The 13,282-nt window shown below is 49.2% G+C and overlaps 1 non-coding gene across 1 annotated transcript; it reads left to right on the forward strand.

Moving 5' to 3' along the window:
* The first annotated feature begins 5,554 nt into the window (after positions 1-5,554).
* LOC131493742 (U6 spliceosomal RNA) lies at positions 5,555-5,660 on the forward strand. Its single transcript, XR_009252834.1, has one exon. It is a non-coding gene; the product is annotated as a U6 spliceosomal RNA (small nuclear RNA).
* The last annotated feature ends 7,622 nt before the right edge of the window (positions 5,661-13,282 follow it).

Genomic DNA, 13,282 nt, shown 5'->3' on the forward strand with positions numbered 1-13,282 from the left:
TTGAGGGACAGGACTTTTAAGAAAAGAGTTTCTGACAGAAGTATCTTTGAAGAAAGCTGTGCTCCTTGAAGGTCAGGAGGGGGCCTACCCACTCACCCCAAATATGTGGGGGGTTTCCAGGAAGCTACATAGAGAGCTTACCACATGACCGCCTCCAGCTGAGGGCAGAAAAGGCTGGAGCCCTTTCCCAGCCCGGAAATCCAGAGGAAGAAGGTCAGAATGCAGGGGGCCAAATAAAGGCCCCACAGATGTCAGGCCTTGTCCCTGGAACCCATAGATGTGATCTTATTTGGACAAAGAGTCTTTGCAGATATGATTAGATGAAGGCCCCTGAGATGGAGAAGTGACCCTAGATCATCCAGATGAGCCATGAAGTCAAGTACATGTATCTTTAAAAGAAGGAGGCCCAGGGAGCTTTAAGCACACGCGGAGAGAAGGCAATGTGAGCAGCGAGGCAGAGACGACCCATGGGGCCCGTGGGCCGAGGAACGCCAGCAGCCCCCACCAAGCGGGAAGAGGCAAAGAGCACGTCGTCCCTGCGAGCCTCCAGGGGGAGCTCGGCCTTCCTGACACTCGATTTCAGCCCCCGTAAAACTGACTGCAGACGTGTGTCCTCAGGACTGGGAGAGAGTCCATTTCTTTTCTTTTAAGCCATCAAGTTTGTGGTGACTCATTTCAGCAACCACAGGGAACCAACATGCAGGTGGCTCCCGCTTGGGTGGAGGGACCAGGAGCGAGCCCTTGGGTTGGGGTCACCTCCATTCCAGAGATTGTCAGGGCAGGCGCTGTGCGAAGCAGGTGAGAGCCAGATGGGGGGGGGGCGGCGGCCACTCGGGGAGGGAGCCACGCGGGGCCTGACCAACGGGACTGTCTGGAGGGCCAGAGACCCCAGCAGCAAGGAGCTGGCGGTAAACCCCAGGGATGGAGGAGAAAGTCACAAGTGACCACCCAGAAGAGGGAGACCTCCACCTGGCTGAGGAGGCTGGGCCCTTAGAACAGCCTCAACGGGAGAAAAGTCAGCTCAGAGCCCCCACCCGCCCCCCTACCACTCCGCCACTCAAGAGCTGCCTTCTCTTGTCCACTCCTTCCCCCACCCAGCTCCCACCTTGGGTGGGCACGGGGGGGACAGAAGGAGAGGGGGGCACGAGTCCAGCAGCGAAGCCCCCTTTCCCACGCAGCCTTCCAGTCCTAAACAAGCAAAGCTAGAGCAGAGAGAATGAGATGTCAAAGTTTACAGTTTTGACTAATATCTTGGCCTGGACATTCAAATTCCAAATCGAGACTGTTTTCCATTTCAAGCGACCTTAGGACAGACTATTTCCTAAGAGGAGCAGAGAAGTCAGCGCCTGCCAGCGTTTTCATCCAGGGCCAGGGAACATTCATCCCGCTGAATACACTTTAAAGGGGAAGGAGAAAGCAAAAAGCAAAGCTGCATTCCAGTGACCCCGCAGGCCCTGTTTGTTCAGCAGACGAGTTAGTGGCAAAGGCTGGTGAAAACATCTCAGTGGAACTGAGAATAGCTGAGTTCCCGTGAAAGGAAAAAATGCAAATTTGTTTTCGGTATCACTTTTAAGCTTCCTGAGCGGAGCCCTTGGCCTGGACTGACTCTCATTGACGTCAGCCCGAGGTCGCCATATCGGAGCAGCTGTTTGCTTGTTCCCTCACCCTCGGCCCCTGGTGCAGAAAACACACTGCTTTTGTTTCACGGGAGATTAAAAACATTTGCTGCTGCGTCCATAATTCACGACCCCTGCTATCACCGGGACCAGGAATGCTGAACGAGAAACACCCAGCACCCCCGCCCCGCCCCTCAAAAGCAGGGAGGGTGGGAAACCCGTGGAGAGATGCCAGAGACAGGATTATGCATCAGCCGGGACCCAGCCCAGACCCCGGTCACTGCATCCCTTCCCATGGTCCTGGAACACGAGAGAATGGATCGATAGCACACGTCCGGGGCTCTTATGAACCATTCAAAACATGGCCACGTGCGTGAAGCCGTGTGTCCTCCGACATCCTGTGAGGGAGTCGGGCCACAGGTTGCACAGCCCAGGCTGAACGCCCCTTGCCTCCGGTCGGTCTCATGGCAAAGCAGCAGCGAACCAAGATGAGGAAACAAGATGACCAGCTCCCTGCCTCCTCCCAGGGTTGTCTCAGGGCTGCTGCTGACGGCAGCAATGCTGGCCATGGTGCGGCCCTCCCTGGACCTGCGGCCAAACCCTGATGCTACCTGGGACCTTCCGGTTCCTCCAGGCATCCTGGGCGAGCCTCCGGCAGGCAAAGCCCAACTGAGACGGCTCCTTCAGAACAGCTGGTTCTCTTCCAGAAATCCTGATCACTTGTCAAGCTGGTCGATAATTCCATCCCCTACCACAGGGCTGCTCAGATACATCCCTTAGGTAACCGTTGTTTGGAACCTCCCTCAAAATGCAAGGCAACAGAAGCCAGTGGATTCTTTACACGGTTCGTTCGTTCAGTCCCAGGACAGAACGATCTTCCCCGACTCGGCCAGTCGTTTGGATGTGAGGGGGGTGGAAACGGGGGCCGGGGAGGGCTGGTGTGCACCGTCCCACCCCTTGGTGGTCTCCAGATCCCCTCAGTAGGGGCCTGGGCGACGGTGGCTGTGCCTCGGAGGTAACCCCCACTCCACCACTCCTCTGAATTCAGAGCCTTCAGGGAGCAGGCTGGGCACCAGGGGACCTGCATGTGAATGCTCCTCGCTGTCGCTTGTCCCAGACATAGCGACAGCTGTCTGCGCCAAACTCCGGCTAATGCTGCGAATCTCCCGCTGCCACCTTCCATCCTGCCTCTCCCGGGGGGGGGGCCTTCCCTGCGCCTCCCACCCCAAGGCTGGCTGGGGCCCCTCCGCTGAGATCCCTGACCACGGCATGCTGCGGTGGGCCGGCAGCCACGAGAGGGTGGGGACGGCGCTCCACCTACACCCCGGCTCCCATCGCGGAAAATGCAACACGAAATGTGCCGACTGCCTACGGTCGGGATGTTGTTGTTGCTCCTGCCGCTGTTATTATTTATCAGTGAGTAATGATAGTTCAACACGCTTCCCTTTCTGGAGTCCGAGTAAGCCTGTAAGGGTGTGTGGACTCACATCATTGACTGCTCAGAACTGGGGGGATGTTTCTGGAGGAAGGCAGACTGTGGGGGGAAAAAAGAGTCATCTTGCCTCTGCTACTTTTAGCCAATCTCTTATTCACAGTTGTGAACTTTTACTTAACTATGGATGAAACAAGAACTTTTTTCAAAGGCTGACAAATGCATACCAGGTGACCAAAGCGAAGTCTGAGCGCGGAGCCAGAATGGGCCTGGGTTGTCAACTGCACACGGCCCACACAGAAGCAGAGGGATGGGGACACCAACAGAAAGGGACCGGGGGAGAGCTCGTCTCCCCGAATGGCTAAATGCTGTTGAAATAACATGAACAGAACAGTAAGATGAGGTTCAGGGTTGGCACGGTAAAGACAAGGCACCATCATTCTCCCAACAAACAGTTACTGAGTCACCGCCATGTGCCAGCTTCCAGAGTTGTAAATGGATGTGCTCGCTGTCCCCCAGGACCTCCCAGCCTCCAGGAGAGAGACACTGTCACACAAGGCTGAGCAAATGCTATAAAGCCAGGTCCTCGGGAGAAACCATGAGAGCCGAAAACGGATACTGCGTATAGCATGGTGATAACAGCTGAACTCCAACATCAGACAGACCCGGGCCAAATCCTGGGTCCAAACCTTACTAGCTCTGGGACTTTGGCCAAGTTACTTAACCTCTCTCAACCTGGGTGCGCCCCTTGAAAATGCGACTATCAGGGCTTGCCTCATAGGGTTGTTAGAAAAAGATTAAATAGAACATACAGCAGAGCGGCCAGCCTCGTCCGCGGCTCAGAGAAAATACTAATCCGGTTGGCTCTTGTTCTCATTAACCGTCTGACAAAGAGCAGGTTCCACCGAGGAGGTAAGATTCGAGATGCATCCTGAAGGGATTTCACTTATAAAAAAAAGAGGTTGGGGATTTGGTGAAAAGGAAGCATCGTTTACAAAGATACAGACACATAAAGTTGCACAGCATGTTTGGAAACCAGCAAGGAGTTCAAAGTTGCTGGCCTGAGGGGCGCACGGGAGGGAGAGGCCAAATAAGTGGGTTTGATCCCTGCTAGGAAATTTGGACTTTATCCCGTGGGTGACTGGTCAAGTGATGATGGGTTTTGGAATCAAAGAAGTGAATTCTATCCCACCACACTTCGGGGCAGGCACGGGTTCCTCTTCGGTTATATGAGGACGGTAACATGCACCCCCGAGGGCTGCTGAATGGTTTACATCAAGGTTCAGAAAACTTTTTCTGTAAAGAGGCAGACAGTAAATATTTTAGGATCGGCAGACCACACAGTTTCTGCTGCAACTACTCAACCCTGCCATTGTTGCATGAACGCAGCCATTCACAATCCATACAGCAGTGAGTATGATAGAATTCCAATAAAACTTTATTTATAAACCAGGCACTGAGCAACATTTGGCTGCAGGCAGTAGAAAACAAAACTAAAATCCTTAGCACAGTGCCTTGGAGTTCCTGCTTTCTACCCCCTTCCTCCTTTCCACATGCCAACAGGGGACATTCTTCCTAGATCCTTATATCACGTCCAGTGGTTTCAAGGCATTGCTCAACGATTTGAAGATTATAGTGAGTTTCCCCTGATCTCAGCTCTAGAGACTGCGATGCATAAAGATATTTGTTCAACAGAGTGAGAACGGCTTTGCCAGGAGCACTGAGTGAGTAGTCAATCAGGCAGTCAGTCTGAAAGCACTCATTATGCATGCAGTGCTTTGCCCTGCAGTAGAGACGTGAGGGGCACCGAGGCCAGATCCTCACGAATAGAACGCCGTCTGGTGAGAAATTCCCACATCCCTGTTGCCTGAGTTCCAGTCACAGTTTTACACAGTTTTAGTTGCGTGCAATTTCTTGAAAGTCACATTTTCCATTTCTTAATCTGTACAACGAAGAAATTCAACTAAGTGGCAGTGTGATTCTGTGTGTGCAACAGAGGCATTCTGGGAGTTGGGGAGGGCTTCCTGGAACCATCTTGAGGGAAGCCATGCCCACGGGCTGGCCTTCTGGGGTCAGGCTGGCATTCCTTGGGGGGTGGGATGACATGAAACCTGGCAGGAGGGGACAACCAGCGACCAGTGCATGAACATCAGTGCCTGGAGGGAGGGGGCCGGGAGGGAGATGCAATAAAATGGCAGAAATGGGTGGGGCCGGTCCAGTGAAGACTCTGGGTATTTTTGCGGTATTAGAAGTGGACTTTCTGGCACATAGTGTAGATCAGGAGTCAAACACTCAATGTCTGCAGGGGCTGGAGAGGTAGAAGTGAATCAAGTGGGTAGGATGTGACCAGAGGGAGCCATGGGGATGGGGATGGGAATGGGGCACACTGGTGAGGGCATGCCCTGTCTTAGAGGGGTGCTAGAGCTGGGCTGCAGACAACTGCTTCCACGTGGTCTTAAGGGCCCAGCATAGCAGATCTGGTTTTTTAAAGAATGTCAGAAATTTAGTAGTCGCTTTGGCAACACATACACTAAAACTGGAACGATCTAGAGAAGATTGGCCTGGCCCTGCGCAGTGATGATCTGCAAACTCACGAAGTGTTCCAGGTTTTTAAAGACCCTGAGTAGCCAGAGCAATTTTGAAAAAGAAAAGCAAAGCTGGAGGCATCACAATTCCAGACTTCAAGCTATATTACAAAGCTGTTGCAATCGAAACGGTATGGTACCGACACAAGATACATAGATCAATGGTACAGAATAGAGAACCCAGAAATAAACCCGCAGTTATGTGGCCAGTTAATCTCTGACAAAACAGGAAAGAATATCCAATGGGAAGGAGCCTCTCCAACAAATGGTGTCGGGGAACACTGGACAGCTGCGTGCAACAGAATGAAGCTGGACCACTTGCTGACATCATACCCACAAAAATAAAAGCAGTAATGTCTCTGACATCAGCCAGAGCAACATTTTTCTAGGCGTGTCTCCTGAGGCAAGGGAAATAAAAGCACAAATAAACTATTGGGACTACATCAAAATGAAAAGCTTCTGCACAGCAAAGGAAGCCATCAACACAACTAAAAAGCAACCTGCTGAATGAGAGATCTTCAAACGACATAACCGATAAAGGGTTAGTATCCAAAATATATAAAGAACGAATACAATTCAACACTCTGAAAACAAATAATCCAGTTAAATATGGGCAAGAAATGAATGGATATTTGTTCAAACAAGACATCAAGATGGCCAACAGACGTGTGAAAAGATGCTGCACATCACTCATCATCAGGGAAATGCATATCAAAACTACAATGAGATATCAGCTCACACCTATCAGAATGGCTAAAACACATGCACACACACACACACACACACACACACACACAAAACAAGTGTTGGTGGAGATGTGGAGAGCCACTATGGGAAACAGTATGGAGCTTCCTCAAAAAGTTAAAAATGGAATTACCCTATGAACTAATAAACACTAATAATCCAAAGGGATACAGGCACCCCTAAGCTTATAGCAGCATTATTTACAATAGCCAAGTTACGGAAGGAGCCCAAAGTGTTCTTTCAATAGATGAGCAGATAAAGAAGATGTGGCATATATGTATAAAACGGAGTATTTTTCAGCCATAAAGAAGAATGAAATCTTGCCATTTGCAACAACATGGATAGACCTAGAGAACATCACGCTAAGTGAAATAAGTCAGAGAAACACAAATACCATATGATTTCGCTCATATGTGGAATTTAAGAAACAAAACCAGTGAGTAAAGGAAAAAAGAGAAACAAATCAAGAAACAGACTCTTAACTATAGAAAACGAACTGATGGTTACCAGAGGGGGCGGGGGATGGGGGAAATAGGTGACAGGGATTAAGGAGGGCACTTGTGAGCACAGGGTGATGTGAGGAACTGTGGAATCACCATATTGCACACCTGAAACTAATGTAACACTATGTTAACTACCCTGGAATTAAAATTTAAAAAGGAGGTCAGACATTTAGATTTGTATGTAGAAGCTCCTGGTTTCAAAAACTGACTGATTTTTTAAAAAATCAACATCATGCCAGCTAAACAAAACATAGCTGGTTAGATTCTGCCCAAGTTGCCAGTTTGTGACCTTGAGTGTAGACGGTGAGACTGATTTCAGAAAGAGCTGTGGACAGCCTGCAGAGTTCATGAGCAAAGCTAAATCCAGTCCCAGCCTCTGCAAACAGAGCCCCCTTCAGCATTAGACCAAACTGCAAGCTTCATTTGGAACTAGAGTTAAATTCGAATTTTAAATAAACAAGGGAATACTTTTTTTTAGCGTAAGTATATCTTAAACATTGCGTGGGACATACTCATACTAAAAAGAAAATATCCGTGGTTTTTCTGAAACTCAATTCAAATTTAACCGGGCATCTTGTTTGGTAAACCTGGCCACTCTCCCTGGAGCCCTACACCAGGCCTCAGTGGGGTCACAGTCTCCCAGCTCCTCCCAGGGGCGGGCTCTACTCTCAAGGACATAGGGGCACAGTCCACAGTGCAGATTTTAGAGGAAAAGGGAACCAAGGCAAATGTTTGAGCACCTGAACGCCGCGGTCACATATGAGGTGATCTATACATACTCACATACATACTTCTTTGATGTCAAAGGATGGATATTCTAGAACTATCTCGGCCCCTCTCCAGTTATGTTCTTGGCCCTTTGTGGTTTCCTTGTCTCTTACATGGAGAAGGGAATTCCTATCTCACAGGATTATCACATGGATTAAATGGAAGAAACATAAAAGTGTTATCACACAGCGTCTGACACAAGGCAGATGCACAACAAACGTTTATTGTGTGTTAAATGAAATTCTTCAACCCCAGAATGACTGCATTCCCACCGTTCCTGTCACCACACCAAGACCCATCTATGGAGGGTCCCAAGAAGCTGGGACAGGGGCAACATGTGATTCCACCATCATGCACAATGTCTCTGGGAACTGGGTGTCGGCCGGGGTGCCGTTCAGGGGAACAATGAGAGCCCTGGCTTTCTACACTTTAGGGGCTGGAGGCCAAGCGTACAGAATGCTTCTTTTTTTATTGAGATATATTCGACATACAATATTGTGTACGGTTAAGGTGTACAACACGCTGATTTGATATTCCTACATATTGTAATGTGATCGCCATTGTATTTAGCACCTCTATCATGTCACATAATTATGTTTTGGTTTTTTGTGGTAAGAACAATTAAGATATAATCTCTTAGAAAGTCTGATAAATACAATATTGCTGCCTATAGTCACTGTACTATTAGATACCCAGGACTTATTTATCTGCTAGTAGTAACCTCGCTCCTATTCCCCCGCCTCACCCCAACCCCTGGGAACCAAATTTCACTCTATTTACAGGAGTTTGGCGTTCTTAGATTCCACATATAAGTGATATTATACAGTAGGTGTCTTTCTCTGACTTATCTCATTCCACATAATGTCCTCGAGATCCATCCATGTTGTCTCAAATGGTAAGATTTCCTCCTCTCTCATGGATGAATAATATTTGTGTGTGTGTGTGTGTGTGTGCGCGCTCTTTATCCACTCGTCTGTTGACAGGCACATAGCTTGTTTCCATACCTTGACTATTGTTAATAATATTACAATCAACATGGGGAGTGTATACACCTGTTCAATATGCTGTTTTCATTTCTTTGGGGTATATACCCAGAGATGGAACTGCTGAATCATTCTGGTTTTTTAATTTATTTTTGAGGAATCTCCACAGTGATTGCACCGATTTACGTTCCCACCAACAGTGCCCAAGGGTTGCCTTTTCTCCACATCCTCACCAGTACTTGTCCCCTCTTGTCTTCTTGACGCTAGCCGTCCTAATAGGGGTGAGGTGGTATCTCATTGTGGTTTTGATTTGCTTCCCTGATGAAGAATGATGTTGAGCATCTTTTCACGTACCCGTCGACCATTTGGATGTCTTCTTTGGTAAAACATCTCTTTAGTTCCTCTGCCTATTTTTTAAATCATATCGTTCAGGGGATTTTTTTGTCACTGAGTTGTATGAATTCTTTATAAATTTTGGATATATCAGAGACATGGGTTGCAAACATCGTCTGCCATTCTACAAGTTGTCTTTCCATGTTGTCGATTGTTTCTTTTGTCGTGCAGCAGCTTTTAAGTTTGAGGCAGTCCTACTTGTTGATTTTTGCTTTTTTTTTTTTTTTTTTTTTTTGCATTTGTGCATATCCAAAAAAGTATTGGCAAGATCAGGGTCAAGGGGTTTCTCCCCTATGTTTTCTTCCAGGAATTTTACAGTTTTGGGTCTTCTGATCCATTTCAAGTTAATTTCTGCGTGGAGTGGAAGACGGAAGTCCAATTTCATCTTTCTGCATGTGTTTATCCAGTATTCCCCACACCACCTGTTGAAGACGATCCTTTCCCCATTGGGTGTTCTTGGCTCCCTCATCAAATATTAGTTGACCACATACGTGAGGGTTTACTTCTGAGCTCAGAATCCTTCTTTTTAATTCGTGCTTTGCCACTGTTCCTCAGCACCATGGCATCCGCTGCAGGTAGTGTGGAGACGGTTTCCATGCACTCAGAGTGTTCTTTGAGGGGCTCAGAGAAACCCAGGGGTAGCTCCAACCACCCTCCCAGCTCTTGAAAGCCACCCTTGAACACAGAACAGCTGGGAAGGCCTTTGAACATTCCAAGGCCAGAGACAGAACTTGGAACTCAAAGCTTTTCATTTTATCTGAGTCCTTCCCCAGAGTGCTTAGTGGGTGACAAAGGATGTCTGTGCATATGACACAGAGGTGTTGCTGCCACATGTTTATACTACACACACACACACACACACACACACACACACACACTTAACGATCTCTGAGGGATTTCATTTTAATCTGCTTTGGAACTAAAGTTATGGTATTAGTCTGGCGGGGCTGTGGCTTAGTCCATTCGGGCTGTTATAACAAAAGTACCATAGACTAGGAGGCTTATTAACCACAAACATTTATTTCCCACAGTTCTGGAAGCTGGGAAATCCAAGACCAAGGCACCAGTAGACTCAGTGTCTGGTGAAAGTCTGCCTCCCAGTTCACAGATGGTGCCTTCTTACTCGGTCTTCACAGGGTAAAAAAAACAAAAACAAACAAAAAAAAGAAGTGAGAGAGCTCTGTGGGGTCTCCTCTGTAAGGCACTAAACCTATTCATGAGGGCTCCACTCTCTTAACCAGATCACCTCCCCAAAGCCCCACTTTCTACCACCATCCCATTGAGGGTTAGGTTTTTAACATATGAATTTGGGGGGCCCCGGGGTGGGGGTGGGGGGTGGAACACAAACATGCAGGCAGTCCACAGCACCGGCTGACCTCTAAGACTTCAAATTCCTGTAAAGGGAAGTAGTCTTTTCATTTCATGGCTAAACATAAGGCTTAAATACTTTAATACTCTTTTCCTGTGGAACTCAACTTCATGGTAGCTCTAAGATAATAATTACACTTGGTATCTGTCTCTGTGTTTTGGGACACCTTGATGTAGTCAAGTTCACCACACTCATACCGGGAGGACCCCCCCCACCCCCCCCCCACCCCCACCAGCCTCCTTGTCCAAAGAAAGGAAATGCCAGAACTCTGAAAACTAGGGTCAAGTCAAGATTTCTAGAAGCCTGACTGGAGGGAAGGGGTGTCTCTGAGACCCCCAGGATCAGCCGTACTGACCCCTGCCAAGCATACCCGCCAGGAGGGGGAAGGGCACAGGCGCCCAAAGGGGCATGATGGAAATCGAGCTCTCTCTGCAAGGCCATCATCGCCCAGGAGATGAGCCATCCCTGCTCTGTGCTGGATGGCCTGATGAACAGAGTGCAGGTAACGGACTTGATTTCCCTCATTGATATTCTTGAGGGGGTGTTACGGACCCATTAAAGACACATCCCGGTGCTTGATGGAAATGAGCATAGCTACAGAGAACTGGACTTAAGCTGAGGGCTGGTAGGTTTCGGTTTCTTCCTCCTGTTATTTCCTCCCTCTTTCCACAGATGGTTCTTGGGTCTTGAGCACCTCATCCTAGATGCCGGGACCAAAATGACCAAAACAAAGGGGCCACTCTCAGAGCACTCGTTCACTGGGCCACATAGTCCCCCAAAATAATCCCACCGCCTGTAATCCTGGGCCAGCTGCCCGCATGCAGAGGGCCTCGAGGAGCCAGTCCTGTACCCCAAGCAACTGGAAAGGAGGATCGCATGTCATCCACCAGCTGCCGCTCAGGCGGACGGACGAGATGCCTTCCCAGACCTCGGTAAGTCCTCTGATTCGTTAAAGTGAGTAGAACCACAGGTCCTTGAGGTGGACGTGTTCTAGAAGTCGGTGAGGCCAGAAAACTGAGGACACCAGCTGGGAGCCAGGCCTCCCCACTCTCCCTCGGAGCAGACCAGCATCCCAGGCCCTCTATCGAGACACCCTCGGAGCAGACCAGCATCCCAGGCCCTCTATCGAAACAAAGTCCATTTTCCCTGCCTAGCAATTTAATTTATGAGGTTTTTTGTTGTTTTTTTTTAATGGGAATGAGGTGGAGCTGAATGCACACTGAAATGTGCAAACTGCTGCAACAGCTGAGAAACACTAATCTCCCTCCAGCATCTCCAGCGCCATTCTCCTAAAACTACCTGCTTCCAGCGAGGTTCCGTCGGTTCATTATTGCCGCCGGGGGGGGGGGGGGGGGGGAACCGCACTGATTTACATCCATTTTCATCGGCTGCAACCAGCCACTGTCAGCCCTGCAGGAACAGGCTTGGGTTAACCTGTTGGCCCCTCTGCAGACAGATGAGAGGGGCGCGGCTTTGCCCCCACGGGCACCGCCTCCCGCCATGCCTCACGCACAGCGACTCAGCCACAGCGACTCAGCCACGGCGATCGGGTTACCTGTCACCTGTACTTCACACGTCTGATACTCTTCCCACCTGCCCCTCACAGCAGCGGCACTGTGAGGCCCCAGGCTCAAGGCCTGCTCTTTAATTTGGCCTGTTTGAAAAGTTCCATCCGTACCCGGTGAGCTCATCAGCTACCATCAAAACTACCTTTCTTCCCCTCTGAGTACCGAGCTTTTTATAACGGCTGGCTCCAAAGGTAATTTCAAAATCCGGCCGGCTCGTGCAGAAGCCAGCGCAGCCTGTGAGACCGGAGGCCAGGCCCACATGTGAAGGCAGGGTGAGTTACAAAGCAGAATCCCCTCCTTTTAGGGAAAGCAGAGCGAAGGACTGCTCCGTAGGACTGGCCCCCGGGGCTCTGAAGACCTGAGTCCTTGGTTCTCATATTGCACCGGGTTTGAGAGAGCCGGTTGGCTGTTGGACCCCCTGCGTGCGGAACGGGGCACCTCCTAGGTCTCAGAAAAGGAAGTCTGTAATCCATACATTGATATGCAAATGTGTGTTTACCCAGGTGAGGTGCATTGTGGGAGACGCACCTGGGATAGGTTCCCATTCTTCACTTGATCTTGATTCCAGTATTCCTATTTCACTGGGCTACCCAAAACATGGCTTCAAAAGAAAGTTCTGTTTGCACCGCACGGCTGGTCTACAAAAATCTTGCACAGGGCCACGTTTTAACCAAATAACTAATATCATTATGTTTGCATCAGCCTGTGCGGTCATTAGGTGTTTTAGATCATAATAAGGGCACATCTAGATAGCACTTGTCCTGGAAAATCCTCAGTGGGGCTGAGTATATTTATAAGTATAATAAGTATTTTATTACTCACTGATGACAGGCCAGATGCTACTGCATTTTCTCTATGAAAGTTGCTGAGCAAGTCTGTATGGATAACCGTGCTGAGGGCCCAGGGATTTGTTCTTTCAGAGCCCTTAGCTCCCTGCCTGTGGTTGGCTGTTCACAAGCCCTCGAAGGTGGGGTCTGTGCCTCAGTTAGGTTTATATACCTGGGGGTGGGCAGGGGGCCTGGCTCAGTAGGTGCTCAGTAACGGCTGGGGCAGGGGTGAGTGAGTAAAGGTGTTTGTGGATGGGCAAAAGAACAAAGTCTAGCCTGTAGATAGAGCTGGGTCAGGGAGAAAGGCTGCGGCCACGGGTGAACCCCACGAGCTGAGCAGAGTCAGCGGAAGGTGACTGCGGCCTGGTGAGCCATCTGAACTTGCAGAATGGAGTCAAGTATCTGCAGAGGCATTTGGCACCGCACGCGGCGTATTTTATGACCAGTTTATAAGGATCTTCCTGGGAAAAAAAAAAAAAAAGGTTGAGGACTCA

Source organism: Neofelis nebulosa, chromosome 13, assembly GCF_028018385.1.
Source record: "Neofelis nebulosa isolate mNeoNeb1 chromosome 13, mNeoNeb1.pri, whole genome shotgun sequence".
Classification (NCBI taxonomy): domain Eukaryota; kingdom Metazoa; phylum Chordata; class Mammalia; order Carnivora; family Felidae; genus Neofelis; species Neofelis nebulosa.